General features: G+C 37.1%; 2 long non-coding RNA genes across 4 annotated transcripts in view; one reads left to right on the forward strand and one right to left on the reverse strand.

Moving 5' to 3' along the window:
- Positions 1-11141, reverse strand: part of LOC104875732 — a 29689-nt gene extending 18548 nt beyond the window's left edge. For 2 of the 3 annotated variants that reach the window (XR_784158.1, XR_784161.1), the window contains exon 1: positions 10933-11141. This is a non-coding gene — a long non-coding RNA (uncharacterized LOC104875732). Of the gene's footprint in view, positions 1-10642; positions 10883-10932 lie in introns of those variants that run through there. The other variant, XR_784162.1, reaches the window with a different exon arrangement.
- Positions 11142-11434: 293 nt separating this feature from the next.
- LOC104875739 lies at positions 11435-12644 on the forward strand. Its single transcript, XR_784166.1, has 3 exons — positions 11435-11552; positions 11801-11912; positions 12511-12644. It is a non-coding gene; the product is annotated as an uncharacterized LOC104875739 (long non-coding RNA).
- The last annotated feature ends 3752 nt before the right edge of the window (positions 12645-16396 follow it).

The raw sequence follows: 16396 nt of genomic DNA on the forward strand, positions 1-16396 counted from the left end.
TTCTTGGAGCCCAGTCAGCATAGGAACGAAATGTACTTCATCCCCAAAATGGAAGAAGGGAAGAGAATGCCTTCTTCACAAACCTTCAGCTCCACCTCACTGGCTGTCTCTTTGCTTTCTGAAGTTTTTATTTTCTTTCCCTGAATGTAGAAATTGTACATCTGTGTGCTTCAAGGTAGGAAAAAGAAGAGACAGAAAAAAATCCATCACAGCAAAACTGTCCATGACATAAAAGTATAATCATCTAGTTTTATGAATTACTTACATTACCTGAGACACGAAAAATCGACAGAATGTCTTTACAACTTCCTAGGAGGTAATGTTGCTATTTTGTTAGGTGGAAAATACCTGTCGGAGCCATCATTTGTTTAACACAGTCTTTGGAAAGTTTACTTTTAATTTCCTATGCTATGAATTTAAACATTTTCTTATATTCACAAAATAGCTTGACGGAAATGTGAGATATGGAATATAAGCTTTTAATCATCGGTGCATTCAGTTACAAATATCACCACTAACAATAATGGTTTCAACAAGAAGCTTCCTTTTCTCTCATAGCAAGAATTCTGGATGTACACAGTTGGAGACACTTGCTCAGCTGCTGAATGATATGAAGCAGTGGTTGGCAAATTACATTTCTTTGACCAAATCTGGCTTGTCTTCTGTTTTGGTGAATAAAAGCTTTATTGGAACATAAATCATACCTATTCCACCAAATACTGTATATGAATGCTTTCAGTGTAATGTAGCACAATGGAATAGTTGTGACAAAAATAGCATCCCACAAAACCTAAGATATTACTCTCCTAAACCCATCAAAATTAATTAATTAATTAATTAATTAATTAAAGTTTATCACCTGCTAATTTCAAAGTATCAGATTTGGGTGATCTCCTGACCTTGAACTTTCTTCCAAGGTTGCACAATGTAGCTATGGCCTTCTCAAGGCATCAGGAGAAAAATGGGACTGGGCATAACGACACCTCACTGTAGCTGGCCAGTTATTGGTGAGAGTCAAAGACTTCCAGAGATTCTGTCGGTAATCTGCTTTTATCACATTAGCCAGAGTTGTGCCATTTGGTATCCCTAGCTATAGGAAAAGTCTCAAAAGTGGTATTTGTATTTCTAACTAGTACCAAATGAAAGGGTTGGATATTCTTTTTGCCTTAGTTCATAAATCATGTATATAACAAGCACTTAATAATTTAAATCAAAAATCTTATTAGATACATCATTTGACTTCAGCACACATTTTTTTCCTTCACTATATGATTATATGGACAACATTATTAGCAAACAAAGAGAAATACTGAAAATAGTAAAAGTGACACAATGGTCATCATTGTTTTTCTGGAAATTTTCTGAATTATTATTAATTCATGAAGATGTCTGCTTTCTTGTAAATACAGTTAAAATTCATGGACATTAGATATGAACAAATACAAGATGACTGAAACATGGAGGAAAAAAATGCAGGACCTAGGGATACGACCCACAACACACTAGTGAATTGCCTTAGTCTCCTTCTCATCTCTGATAACTGAAGCAAGGTGTTAGAGAAATAGGCCACCCAGAAACACCAGCAGTCACAAATAAAAAAAGAATACAAGGGAATCTTGCTCTCTTTCTTCAAAGAACCACGAAAAGGAAACTAAGCCTGACAGAAAACACAATAACTATTCCATTTCAATTAAATACTGTAGAAAAATGCTGTGGATGCCTACAGCCACCACCCGCTGAAAAGGCAAATGGAGAGCCTGCTCTTCCACTTCAACTCACTCCCAGGTACAAAGAGGGTTCATAACCCTTATGTCAGGGCAGTGTCAGAGAAGACCAAGCAATGAGCTGGAGTCATAACAAAACTTGTTAGCCTAGGTGCCCACTCCCGATGAAGAAGAAGAGATGCTCCTCCTTTTTTCATACTAAGGGAGACAGTGGGCCAAGTGGCTGACTTTCATCACCACCTGTAATGAGGTAGTGCAGTCTCCTCCCAGCAGGATCAGAAGCCATGCGGATAATAAAAAACAAGACACCCATGCTTCTCCCTACCAGTGTGATATAAGCAGACAGCTGGAGGAGACACGAAACGAGCACACCTTCCCAATAATAACTGCAGATGGAAGGTAAATTTAGACCTGGAGAACCGGGTTTCTCTGCTGAATAACAAGATATCATCCCCTTTCCTCCTGCTGGAGAAGCCTAGACAAAGTCTGTTGGAATAGTCAGGCACAATGCATAATCTCTTATGTCCAGCTTTCATCTAACAAAGCTTATACCAAACACCAAGATAGTCTCAATCTAAATTGAAAAAAAAAGTCAATGAGTACCAATATCAAGATGACAGAGATTATGAATTATCCAATGGGGGTTTCTTTTAAAAAGCTGTCATTAAGTGTATCTCAATTAATTACAAAGATGCTTGACACTAATGAGAATACAGGATATCCTAGGAAAGACAAAAAGATATAAAGAGCCAATCGGAAATTTTAGAACTCACAAGCACAATAATTGAATAAAATAATAAATAGATGGTTTCAATTAAAAAATGGAGAGGATATGGAAAATACTTAGTGAAATTGAAGGTTAAAAAAAATGGGATCCAAACTGTGTATGAGAGAAAAATATGTGGAAAAAAATGAAAATTGATAAAACTATGGGATATAACAAAAGACTTAATATATGTGTCATCAGATTCTAAGAAAAGAAAGGATGGCTTGAAAGATATTCAAATAAACACTGTCAGAAATATTTTCTAGGGCTGGGGATTTAAAACAGTGGTTCTGCTGCCTGCCTAACAAGAGCGAGGACCGGAGTTTGATCCAGCTGATATTCCCCAAGGAATAGTGAAGGGAAGCTCTCTAACCATAAACAAACAATCAAAGCAAAAGTCTTGGAACATCAGGAAGATAAAAAAATATATAATATCAAATAAATGATTGGATAAAGTGGACTCCTTATCTTCTTGAGTTTTTAAATTCATATTTGACTGTTGAAGCCAGTGTTATATCACTGTAAAATCTGATTTTCAATATCTAGATGGATAGACATTTTGTCAAAAGTAGAGAAAGGTAAATGAATGTGAAGTGAAATAAGAGCTCTCAGCTTCACTTGAACTAGTTAAATGGCATCCCTAGAAAACAATGATAATTTGTATACAAAGTAGTAAATACAAGAACCACAAACAAATAAGACAAAATATTAGCACTGTAGAAAAATCAAAATGGAATTGTAGAAAAATGTTCAAATATCTCTCAAGAAGGAAAAAAAAGAAAAGGAGGGAAAAACAAAAATACAAAATGAGTGTTTAATGTAAGATACAAAATATTAATATCTATATTTATATATAATTGAGCTAAACAAAAATTATAGAAAAGTGACTAGAATAACAGACTTTAAAAACATGCCCTATCTATAAGCTGACTACAAGAAATCTACTGCAAGCAGAGCATGGTGATACAAGCCTTTAATCCCAGTCTTTGGGAGGCTAACGTGGGAGGATTGCATTGAGTTTGACTCCAGCCAAGGCTACAAAGTAAGCTTCAGACCAACCTGAGCTACCTCAAGAGAACCTACTCAAAAAGCAACAACAAAAAATTCACGTAAATATAATGAGATAAGCAGGTTGAAAGTGAAACGAGAGAAAAATATATAACACACTAAAGTTAATAAAAAGAATCCAGAAGTAGCTACATAAGCACTAGGAATATATTTATTTCAACAATCCTAAAAATCCTAAATACACATGCACTGAACAATAGTGCTCAAAATTATCCTAATAAAACTAAAGAAAAAAATAAATGCACAAATATCATTGGCAACTTCAACACTGTTCCTATGACAATTAAAAGAATAACTAGCCAATAAGCCAGCACAAATACTGAACACAAACACTATCCATCAAGCAGCAAGATCTAATCAACATTTTTACAACACCCAATGTCTCTGTCACTTTCTCGATGCCAGGACACAACACCCAACACCCACAGCTTACAGGACAAGAGGTTTATTTTGAGTTATATTTTATTCCATCATTGGCTGACTGCAAGGCAGAAAGTCATAGAGGAAAGATTGGCCAGAGCCACGCACCTCACATCTTGAGGGTCAGGAAGCAGTAAAAGGAGGGACAAGCCAAAGGGAGACACTATACCCTTCCGGGTCACATCCAATGACCTGCCTCTTCCGGCCGGGCCCCATCTTCTAACAGCAAATCAAGCATGGCCCCTCCATAAGATAATCACCTTCTGAACACTGGAGGATCTGGGGGACATTTTATGTCTAAACCATAACAGTAAGAAGATAAAAAAAAGAAGTTCAAGCTCCTACAGAACAGGACATTTTATCTAAACCATAACAGTAAGAAGATAAAAAAAAGAAGTTCAAGCTCCTACAGAACACATAACCATACAACTTTACACCAAGACGACCACATCCTGAACCATGAAACAAACTTGTTAAAAATTTTTTAAAAAATGAAAACCATGCATAAGACCTGCTCAGACCAAACCATAATTAAACTAGAAATCAAAATTTTCAAACATGAAAGCAGAACATTTCCAATAGTTCTTGTTCAAAAAGCTCTCAAGGATAATTTTAAAATACATTAAATTGTATGAAAATGAAAACACCATGTATCCAAATTTGCAGCAAGCAGCTAAAGAAATATTAAAATTAAAAGTATTAAACATTTGCATTAAAATTAGAAATATCTCAATAATTCAAGATCATATCACAAGACATAGAAAACTAAAAGTTAAATAATCCCAAAGCAGAAGCAGAAAACACTACATAAAAGAAGGAAATAAATATAATTGCAACAAAAAAAATAGAAAAAGTAAAAGACTTGTTTTCTGAAAAGAACTATAAAATCGACAATACTGACAAAGTAAAGTGAATGAGAAATAGATTATCAATTTTAGGAATGATACGCATTTTATCACTGCCATATATCAGACCATATAAACTATAAAAGGATAACAAGAAAATATTGTGGACAATTCTACAAGTATAAATTTGACAATTAAGATGAAATAGACCAATTCTTCCTAAAATACATGCTACTTCAATATTCCCAACATTAAACAGATCATCTGAATAGCCCCATACTAATAAATTAAAGTTCAAACTTTCAAACCTCCAAAAACAAAAATCTCCTTTACCAAATATTTTCACTGGTGATTTCTGCAAAATATTCGTGGTAATTTTAACACAAAGTCTACCTAGTTCTAGAAATCACAAGGAGGAACATTTTCCAATTCCTTCCATGAATGTACTATTACCTCGATATCAAAAGCAGACAAAGACACAGAAGACTTCAAATCAATATCTCTGAAAAACATAGAAACTTTCTTAACAACACACTAGCAAAAGAAATTCAGAAACACATAAGAAAAGTGTACAGCATAAATCACGTGTAGTTAATACTAGCCACACAATGTTGGCTCACCATTTGGAAATCAATCCATGTAATCCATCACATAAACAAGCTAAAGAAAAAATATGACCGGATCAACTGATGTAAGAAAAACATTTGGCAACATTCAACAACCTTTCATGATTAAAGATATCAGAAACCAGAATACAGAGGAATTTACTTAAGTTGGTAAAAAAACATCTACAAAAGATCCATATGGCCAACACTGAAGGAAACAGTGAAAGAATAAACACTTCATCCCTATGACTGGGTAAAAGGCAAAGATGTTCACTCACTACCACTGCTACCCAACGTAATACTTTAAATGCTAGTGAGTTTATTAAGGCAGAAAATAAATTAAGACATTACAGATCAGAAAAAAAAATTAAATCTGAGTCTGTTTGCTGGTGACATATCAACATAGGAAACTGCATAGAAACTGCTTTAAAAAAAAGTCAAAAAGTGAAATATCCTAGTACTACAAGTGAAATGGCACCGATTATAAACTGATCACACAAACTGGTATCTCTAGATTAGCAAATAGCAGTGAATATGTGCAAAGAAAAAAAGTTAGGTACTATTTACAATTGTGAAGAAAGAATAAATCTAGCAGAACGTGTAAAAGGTTTGTATACTAGACAAATGTAGTAAAAATTTCATTTCTTCCCAAGTAGATATACAAGATTTTGTTAATTCCTAACAAAATCTCAGCAAGATTTCTTTGTAGGCATCTACTGGATTCTAAAATTTGTATGAACGACAAAAGAATTGCACTAATTAAAACCATATTATAAAAAAAGGAATAAACTAGAAAGAATTGTTGGTAGCCAATTTCAAGACATTGTTTAACTACACTAATCAACGTTGTTGCATTAGGAGTGAGTTCAGATCAATAGAACTGAATAAAGGTCCCAGAAATAGTCCAATGAGTTTACTCATTTACTGTTTTTACAAAATTATAAAAATACAATAGAGGAAGTATATTATTTTCAACAATTGGAGCAGAGATATTAAATATTGATAGCTAAAAACATCAATCTTAATGTAAGCCATATATAGAATACAGAAACTAATTTAAATGACCCCTAGATCTAAATGTTAAGCATAAAACTTTTACAAAAAAATGTAAGAGAAAATCTTCAGGATTTAGAAAGTGTTGGGGACTCTGTGCCAAAAGTAAGGTTCATTAAACATTTTTAAATGAGGTCACAAAAGTAATGTTGTTTTTCTCTCTTTAAAATACTGTGAAAGGAATGAAATGACAAATCACAGTTAGGGAAAGAATATTTACAATCCATATATTTGACAAAAGACTCACATCTAGAACATAAAAAAATCATTAAAACACTAAAGTAAAAAGTGAAGCTGTCCAGTTAAGAAATGAACAGCTTTTAAAGGGCCAGGGATTTAGCTCAGTGGTTCCGCCGCCTGCCTTGTAAGCGCAAGGACCCAAGTTCGATCCCTGGTACCAAACAAAACAAAACAAAGACTGAGGAATGAAATGAACAAAGATATAAAGAACATTTCCTGGAAGAGCATCTACAAATGTAAATAAGTACACAAAATAATTCAGCATCACTGGCCATCAAAAAATGCAAATTAGACCACCAGATACACCAACACTGTAGGAAAAAGAAAAATAAAAATAGATATACTGTCTGCAATAGTTTAAATCTTAAATGTAAAGGTAGGGCCTTTAAGAGATGATTGAGTCATGAGGGCCAATGGATTAATCCAATTGGAGATTTATAACTTAATGGGCTATTGAGAGATTGGGAGGTAGAAGAAGCTGAAACTCCCCCCACCCCGACCTCTCCTAAACGTGACAAAATGAAAAACTAACCCCCTATAAAAATCTGTACATTATTGTCCCTTGCAGCTTTATTTGCAAAAGCCAAAACCTGCAACAATTCAAGTGTCCTTTAGAGGGTGAATGATTAAACTGTGGTGCATCCACATAATGCCACAAAAGGGCAAACCATACTATGCGATGAAGAGAAAAATGGTATCTACAACTTGTGTAGTTCTCAAGTGTATTGTGCTCAGTGGGGAAAAGGTCTCCAAAGATCATGTACTGTATGATTCTACCTGAAGAACATTCTTAACATGATAAATTTTACATATAGAAACAGATTAGTTCAATCCCCAGTACCAAAAAAAAAAGAAAGAAAACAGATTAGTGGTTGCAGTGTTCAGGGACGCTTAGGGGAAGACGGATATGAGAAGAAGGATGAATGTAAAAGAGAAATGGGAAAAAATCTTTGCAAAGATGGAATGCTTTTGTATCTTTGTTGCAGTGCTCACACCGAACTGTATGTGTTGATAAACTGGCATAGAACTATGCATGTACTATGTGCCAGTGTTAATTTTCTAGTTTTGATAATGTACTATGTAAGACAAAAACCATTAGAGAAAGCTGGGCAAAGGGTACCAGGGACCACTCTGTATCATCCCTGAAATTCCTTTTGCATCTGCAATTTCAAACTTAAACACCTTAAAAATCATGTAGCATGAATTGTTCTGGGTCTCCCCCTATGTAATTATATACCTCTTGGTCACTTAACACTACAAAAATCTGTATCTGGACACAGTAAAGGCTGAAGTTACTTTTTCTGAACTAGAAAATTTAATCTTTATAACTGGTCTAAAAGAGCAACCTGGGGAAAGTATTTTGCTCTTAAGGTCAGAAGATTGAACTATTTCAAAAGGAGGGCTTTGATCACTAGAAACATAAAATGTTTAAAGGTGAGCCAGTTAGCTATGTACTTGGATGTAGGTTATTTTAATTTATATAATGAGGAACACAGAGATGTGTGCTGAGTGTAGATAAATGGCATCTAATTAAACATTAAGCATGTATACACACACACACACACACACACACACACAAGTCTTGATGTCTTGTGTCTACTTTAACTTTCCATGAATTTTTTGAAAGCATTCCCTTAAATTAAAATACATAAGAATACTTCTTAGTACGTAATTCAATCTGCCAATAAGCAATTTTGAATGCCCCACAGAGTAGACAGTCAGGAACTGCTGGCCTACCAGCACATGAATGCTGATTCACAGAAAGTTGAATGAAAGGAAGAGTCAAGAGAGCCACAAAAAGGACAAATTGGCTAATTTGGTCAGCAAGCCATACCTCGAACATCAAGGGATGAATAATCCCTCAGGATTTGCTAGCTCGAAACTGCTGGGATAAACATGCCAACATGAGGCGGCATTTTTGTCTGCATGGGACAATTGAGAATAGCTTAATTAGGGAAGAGATGTCTTCATACTCTGACAAAATTGTACTCATCAAAGACTCTTAAATTAGACTTTTGATGCAATTCTATGCCATTAAAGTGAGATATAATTAATGCAAAATTTAAAATATTATGGATCCAGATGGCAGGCTAAATATAATCATGTATTTCCACTGTCCACCCCAAATCCAAATGCAAAACAAGGAGGAGGTATAGAAGTGGGTAAAACTATAGCAATTCTGCAAATGAGAAGAGATCTTTTGCAAGCACAGTATTTTAGAAAACATCTGCATGACAGCACAAATGAAGCAAAGATAAAATAGAGCAAAAGCTACCTGAAAAATACACACACACAAAAAAAAAAGCTGAGGTAAGAGACAGTCTTCATTTTAGTGGTGTTTTCAAATCTTTGGTTGTATTGTTGCATTTAACTCTTCAACATTTATCAAATTGATTTATTTACCATGGTATCTTTATCCTTTTCCCACTGTATAACCAATTTCTCAAGATAATTTATTTCACAGTTCATCTGACTTAGACTGGGTTATTTCACAAAGCAGATCCCGGGACAGCGGTTATGTATGTATTTTTTAAGAATGTATTGTTAGGAATCAGGAGTTAGTGGCAGATAACAGCAAAGAACAAAGGAAACCCAATTCAAGTGTAATCTGCTGTGTGACCTCTAGAGCTGACAAGTTAACTCCATGTGGGACATTCAGAGGTACTTATGACATGTGGCTGTGATTCTGTAGTCATCCAAGTCTCGAAGGAGAGACACATTCATCCACTGGCTGAGATTCCCTTTTATGTGGCATTGTACTCAGGGGAACTCCTGAAAAGTCCCTGAGTACAAAGAAAGAGATATTGGGTACTTTCTTCTGATGAGCTAACAAGGCAAGGCTGAATCAGGACAGGAGGATGAAGCCCAGCACCCTAGTGGTATTTTCTTTCACCACTGATTTAGAGCACTCACTTAACTGAACAAGAGATTTCTGTGTAGGTACTAAATTTCTTCTCAGAGCCACCATTATATTCCATTGATCAATTTTTTGTTTCCTTTGCCAGGAAACCCAGTTTTTCTTATAGTAGCTTTATAGTGTAAGTTGATATCTGGTAGTGACATATCTCTTACAATTATACACTCTCAAATATGTAATTACAATTTTTCATAGCTGATATTTCAGAAGAACTTCAGAATCACTTTGTTATGAAAGAAAATATCTGTTAAGAGTTGGAGTTGCTTTACTTTGTACAGACATATTAATTTGCATTGATTTGAGAACTTTATACCATTATGCTTTCCTCTCCAGGAATATAGTACTTTGATGGCCTTATTCTATCATTCTTTTATATCCTTTAGTATGTTTTATATATCACTTTGTATAGGTATTACATATTTCATGCTAGGTTTATACCTATATATTTCCTAATTGCTAATATAGTTTTTGCATTATATTTTGTAATTATTGCACAAGAAAGCTGTAGAATTCTCTGTGGGGATTTTTTTGTGTGTGACCATTTTATTAAATAAACAACAGATTATCTGTTTTCATCATTTTCCATCTTGTTAAGTTACTCAGGAATTCCAGGTGCCCAGCCTTAGTGTTCAACTTATTTATACACTTAAATTCATTTTAACTTCCAGTGTGCTAAAGAAACTATTTAAAAGTGAAACTGTGGAAAACCACCGGATTTAAAGAGTGCTCATGAAGCAAGCGCTGGCTGTTTTCAAACTTTATGAAAGCATCCTTGAGATTCATGTGGGCAGATGAGTCTCAGTAAATTGGGGGTGACGAAGAGTCTCCTCTCCCGTTAGAATATATTGTTCCCTGAGAGTAGTGCTGGCAAATTCTGCAACCTAACTGGACTGAAGGGTGCCAACACAGATCATAAAAAAACATGATTCTGAGGTGCGCGTGTGTTGAGGCATATCTGGACAAGATTAGCATTTGGCTATTAGATTAATAAAAATTGTCCTTACCGATGTGGATAGGTGTCATCCAAACAATGGAAAGTACTAAGAAAATAAGAAGGCAGAGGGAGGTGAACGCTTCCGTCTTCCCTTTAACCTGGAACTTCCGTCTTTTCCATGAAGCCCTTGCGAATGGGGTTCCCAGGCCTCAGGACTCCATTATATTGCTGGCGGCGGGAGAAGTTCAAGCCCGGCTGGGCCAGGTGCGCCGCACTCCATCTCCTGAGCTAACTCGGAGACCTTGCTAAGGCTGAGCTAACTCGCCTAAGAGCGTAGATGATGGGTCACATTGTCCTTACCGATGTGGATAGGTGTCATCAAAACAATGGAAAGTACTAAGAAAATAAGAAGGCAGAGGGAGGTGAATGCTTCCGTCTTCCCTTTAACCTGGAACTTCCGTCTTTTCCATCAAGCCCTTGCGAATGGGGTTCCCAGGCCTCAGGACTCCATTATATTGCTGGCGGTGGGAGAAGTTCAAGCCCGGCTGGGCCAGGTGCGCCGCACTCCCATCTCCTGAGCTAACTCGGAGACCTTGCTAAGGCTGAGCTAACTCGGAGACCTTGCTAAGGCTGAGCTAACTCGCCTAAGAGCGTAGATGATGGGTCCAACTGGCTACACCTCCGCCCCTAGTCCGTGACTCCTTCGCCTCGCCCAAGAAAAAATCACTCCGCCATGTCTGGCCAATAAGATGCCGCCAAATGTTAAATGTTCCTTCCATGCTCCGCCCCCATGGTTCCCTGACCCTGTGGAACTGTGGACTTCCTGAATAAAGCAGAAACGTTCCAGAAACCTCGGCGGAGTCCCTCTGGCGATCCAGCGCTCCAGAACCTTGTTCTGCGAGGGGGCTCGTGGACGACAACAGCTGGCTTTCCTGCTTCTCCACCTTATGGATGACAAACCCCAGGATCTTTCAGCCTCTGTAACTATATGAGGCAATTTCTATAACAAATCCCCCGTTGTGTTTATTTCTTTGGGGAACCCCAACAAGGAGTATGAGGTTAAAAGGTTGAGCTTACATATGTATTATTGAAACTCAGCAGTGATTGTTTAGAATTTAATCCAATTATTTTAAGAAAGGAGTATTTCACTGGATATTGCTAAACTTTCAAATGAAGAATGATTATAGGACCACGTAGCTTTTAGTTAATTTTGTTATTTTCACTTAAGTACAGATGATGCTTGTCTCTCTGGGCTGCATTTGGGATGATTCCTCCGATGTGCCACTCTTAGACGTCACGGAATCACTACTACAAACTAAGGGATGCACCGACTATGTACAGTATGTAAACTCGAAATGATAGGCATTTTTAAGTGAAATAGTTTACTGATCTTTAAGGACCCAGAACAAAATGATAAGGATCTCCAAATTTAGTAGCAATGTAGAGGAAAGAAGAAAAAAGTAGAAAGGAGGACACAAAGAATAGGTATGACAGATTGGAATAAAATCTGTAATATTGTTACAAGGCAATAGAAGATTGTTTCTAGAACTAATGATTTTTGCAAATAATTTGTACAGCAGGGTTAAGTATTTCATATAATTTCAGAGGACTTAACCTATATGTGCTTGCTTTACTGTACATGTTTGTGAATTAGGAAAAAAAGACTGAATGGTTTTTAACACCTTTATGTTTTGGTAAATCAAAGAAATAAATGTTAATTTGGCATTGCAAATACCCTATGTATACACACCAAGTTTTCAGCATCTCTTCTCCAGCCTGAGCTTCTTTATTCTCATCTATTTTGATTATGCTTAGAATTTAGCCTCATAAAGCTCGCCTGGACTGAAACCAGGTTGCGAATGTTGGTAATGAGTCTCTCTGAAAACACATGAGCAATTACCAAGACTAACTTCGTTATACTTCTGACCCACACATCAGCACAGGGCCAGCTTTGAGGAATCTGGGATGGCTTTCAGAAGCTTTATGTGTTTATACACCTTTCCCCATGGGCCGTCACTCGGAGAGAACAGCTGCACCAAATTCCAGACAGCAAACTTCTGAACCATGAAACCACCAGGCACTAGGCAAGTTGGGCCAATGCTTTATTGGAAGAGAATTATAAATGCAGGCGGCATTGCTTTGGCACTATTTGAATTTGAAGCTCCTTCCATGTTTCACAATTAAGAGTACCAATGCCATCACGTCACCAGCAAGCATATGCTCGATTGTTAAGAAATGTTCAGTAAATCCTCTTTCTTTTTTTCCAAGTTGAAGGAGAAATTCTTATTGGCACAGTCATTCCTTGTTAAATTGACAGGGTGGAGCAGTGATATTTTTTTTTTTTGAAACAGTAAAAGCTGGTTTCTCCCAAACTAGCTTCGTTATGGTAGTGGATGTCAGTAGATCAGCCAGTAAAATCATGACCATAAGCCACACAATTAGGAGATAAATGGTGACACTAGTGCCTCGCTTCCAGCTATTAGATTTGTTCCTTCACGTGCTCAGCTGAGGTGCACAAAAAGTAAAACTTCTTTTAAAAAAATAATCAACCGGAGACAGAAGTGGAGAGAGCTTGCAACACTACCACGGGTGTAGACGTGGCAGTCTGGGAGCAGGGAGCTTTCTCTAGAAGGCTGCACACCATCCCTCCCTGTCCTGTCACATCCAGAAGGCTGCGTACTTAGAAGTATTGCTGGTGGGAGAGCAGTTGTCCTTTTGTTACGATCTTTGAATGTCATTTCTTTGGGAGCCCTACGGGCAAACTGTTGGGCTGCCTTATTGCTGGAAGTGCTCTTACAGCGAACAGGGGAACAGGGTTGGGTTTCATCCAGAGCTGAAGTAGCAGGCACTCGTCTACACAAGGAAAACTGATTGCACTGGGTGGGGTCTTCATCCACGGGACAGGCTGGGAGAGAACCAGGAATGGACATGTCTCCTTGGAAGACAGTTCTGAGGGAAGGCATGAGTCCAGTCCAATCGGTCCTTCAACCCGTGTCTGAAACCTTTTGTTATCTTAAGAAAACTCAAAGAAAAAAAAAATAGACATGCCTGCCCCCAGCTCACCCCTGACTAGGTTTTGAGGGAAAACTTTCCCAGGCCAGCCTTGCCCATAGCAGCTTAGAATTTTCCTCAATATGGATCCTAGTACTAGAGCCTGGATCTACTAGTTTATTAAAACAGTGGCAATACAGTTAGCAAAGATATATTATATTATTTTATTAGCATGTAGACTGTTTGAGGAGTGATCCTCAAGATCCTAGTACAGGATTTAGCTCAGTGATACTGCACCTGCCCAACAAGTGCGAGGTCCTGAGGCCTATCCCTGGTACCAAAAAAGAAAATATCATATTATATATTATATATTATATATATTATATATATTATTCATGCTCTCAGTATCCATGACCTTCTCCATGTGTTGGTAGAGGCTCATACTCTGACCCTGAGTTAAAATGTCACATAACTTAGCCAGTGGGGTTTTTAGCAATTTTAACACAAAAAGAGGGTTGGAAAGTGAGTGTTTGCTCTTTGTCCCTTAGAGATTTTCATGTGAACATTCCCAGGCTAGTCTTGTAGATAGTAAGAGACACTATGTGGCCACACTGAACTGGGTCACACTGTCCTCCAACGGGAGACTGAAGATCTGCCTGGAGCAGTCAGCTTCCAGCCCTGGGGGTTGGGCCTGCCAGATTGAGCACAGCTGTCCGGGTGACACACAGGTGCCTGCAGACAAGTGTCTCAACCTAGCCCAGATCACCCAAACTTCTCAGACTCGGGAACTAAATAAACGTTTATGATGCTTTGTGTCACTGACATTTATGTTTTAAGCATTATACAGCATTATTATGGCATTAGATAACAGATCCAACCTTCTCAACTTTCAAATAGATATCCAAGAACCTTGCTACTTTCTACAAGGTTGGTAGGACACAAAAACGACATTGATATATTTGAAGAAATCAAGAGACTTGAAAAAGACTAACTTTGAATGCTAAATCTGATACTGGTTTTGTGACATGAAAAATTATTGAAATTCTTTTGCACCAGTCAATTGGGCAATTTTGTCAATTAAAGGATACGTTATGTCAAAGATATATACTGTGACCTTGGGCAAGTTACTTAATCAACTTAATCTCAGTTTTCATTAATAAAATGAAGTTCACAATGGTTTTTGTCCCTCCAGAGTAATTGTGAAGGTTAAAAAAGAGAAGAAATAATATAAACCATTTCTCAGAAAGCTTGGCAGTTAGAAAGTACTAAGTGTTAAAATTATCATATTCTAAAAGTTATTTTAGAATTAGTTATATTTTTAATTTTGACAACATGAGTGAGGCATCGTGGCTAAAAAATCTTTTGTGCAATGCACTTGTTACTTGAGGCCTTCAGAATCATGGGTCAATGAATCTATGTCCTGGGGCTTTCTTTTATTATCACAAATGAGTTGTTGGATGACAAATTAGCTAATTGTCGCTTAAGAAGGTGAAAGTCTTCTGAAGAGAAGAAATTTAAAAATCTTTAGAGGTTCGATTTTTATTTTCCTCATTGAGTTTATTGGTACTTTTTATGTATATGGTACAGTTACATTCGTCATTGGGATCTTGTGCCTTTATACGACAGGTCTTGGTGCTCATTTTTCCCCCTTACCCCTGCCCTCAAGTTTCAAATTTTTAAAAAAAATGAAGGGAGCAGAAAGTGAAGTATCTCTGTTTTCCAAATGTGTCATATAAAACTCCCTGCAGGAAGCCTCCAGGAGTTGTGGGAACTCTGAATAAGACCCAGCAAGCAAATGGCTACCTTGAGCATTAGGACACTGAAGGAAGAGGTGGTCTAGAAGTCTGAAACCCTGATGAAGTATTTCTGTGGACATTTTCTAATTGGTTTCTCTGAAGTTGTGCAATTCTTTAATCCTGAATAAAATAAACTGATGTGTGCAATGTAGAAGGCTCCACAACCCAAGTAAAACTCCAGAAATTATACGTTGGTGTCAGTGTAAGTTACAAAGATGCATGTGCCAAACCAGCTCTAGCAGAGATGGGGAATGAGAAAAGATACAGAACTTAGTGGAAGCAGCTACAGGATCCGAATCCTCTTTCACATTTATATTACAGGATTTAACAGTGCTAGGAGTTCAAGGAAGAACAGCATCAATACAATCACTTGACCATCAAAAGACAGCTGTTAATGAAGCTGTGATGGGCTTTTAGAAAGGACTTCTTCCGCTAGTCCGGAGTTAATGAACCTAAATATCTCATGTTCTTTTGGTTTTTATGTTGTGGTTGTCAATGACAAGAATTATGCCTCCTATAGTTTGGATCAGGACTCCCCTCCACCGTGTTAAGGGCCTGCTCCCACCCCCTGTTCCTATTAGGAGGTGGAGTACATCTAAGAGGTGGAGATAGAAACAAGTATTTAGGTCCTTGGAGAGCTCCCCTGGATGGGGATAGTTAGTTTCGAGCTTTTTTATTTTTTCTTTTTCACTTTCTAGCCAGAGGTGAGGAGTTTTGCTTTGCCATGTACTGCACTTGTGATATACCATTAGAGACCCAAAGCAATGGGTCAACTAGTCATGGACTCAAAATAAAACTTTTCACTTTACAAATCATCCTAGGTATTCGTTATAGCAATGGAAAGCTGATTGACACAATGTGATTTGGAAAAAACAAATAAATACAATAGGGAACATCTTTTATACCTGTGTAACAGACTCTAGCCCACTTAAATCTCTCCAGGAAACAGTGTGTACCAACACCTTCCAATATAAATGCATACATACATACACACACATAAATCTTCTCTAGAGGTAAAGGCTGAATCTCACTCAATA

The sequence above is a fragment of the Fukomys damarensis genome, unplaced genomic scaffold (genome assembly GCF_012274545.1).
Source record: "Fukomys damarensis isolate Sample0158 unplaced genomic scaffold, DMR_v1.0_HiC HiC_scaffold_30, whole genome shotgun sequence".
NCBI lineage: Eukaryota > Metazoa > Chordata > Mammalia > Rodentia > Bathyergidae > Fukomys > Fukomys damarensis.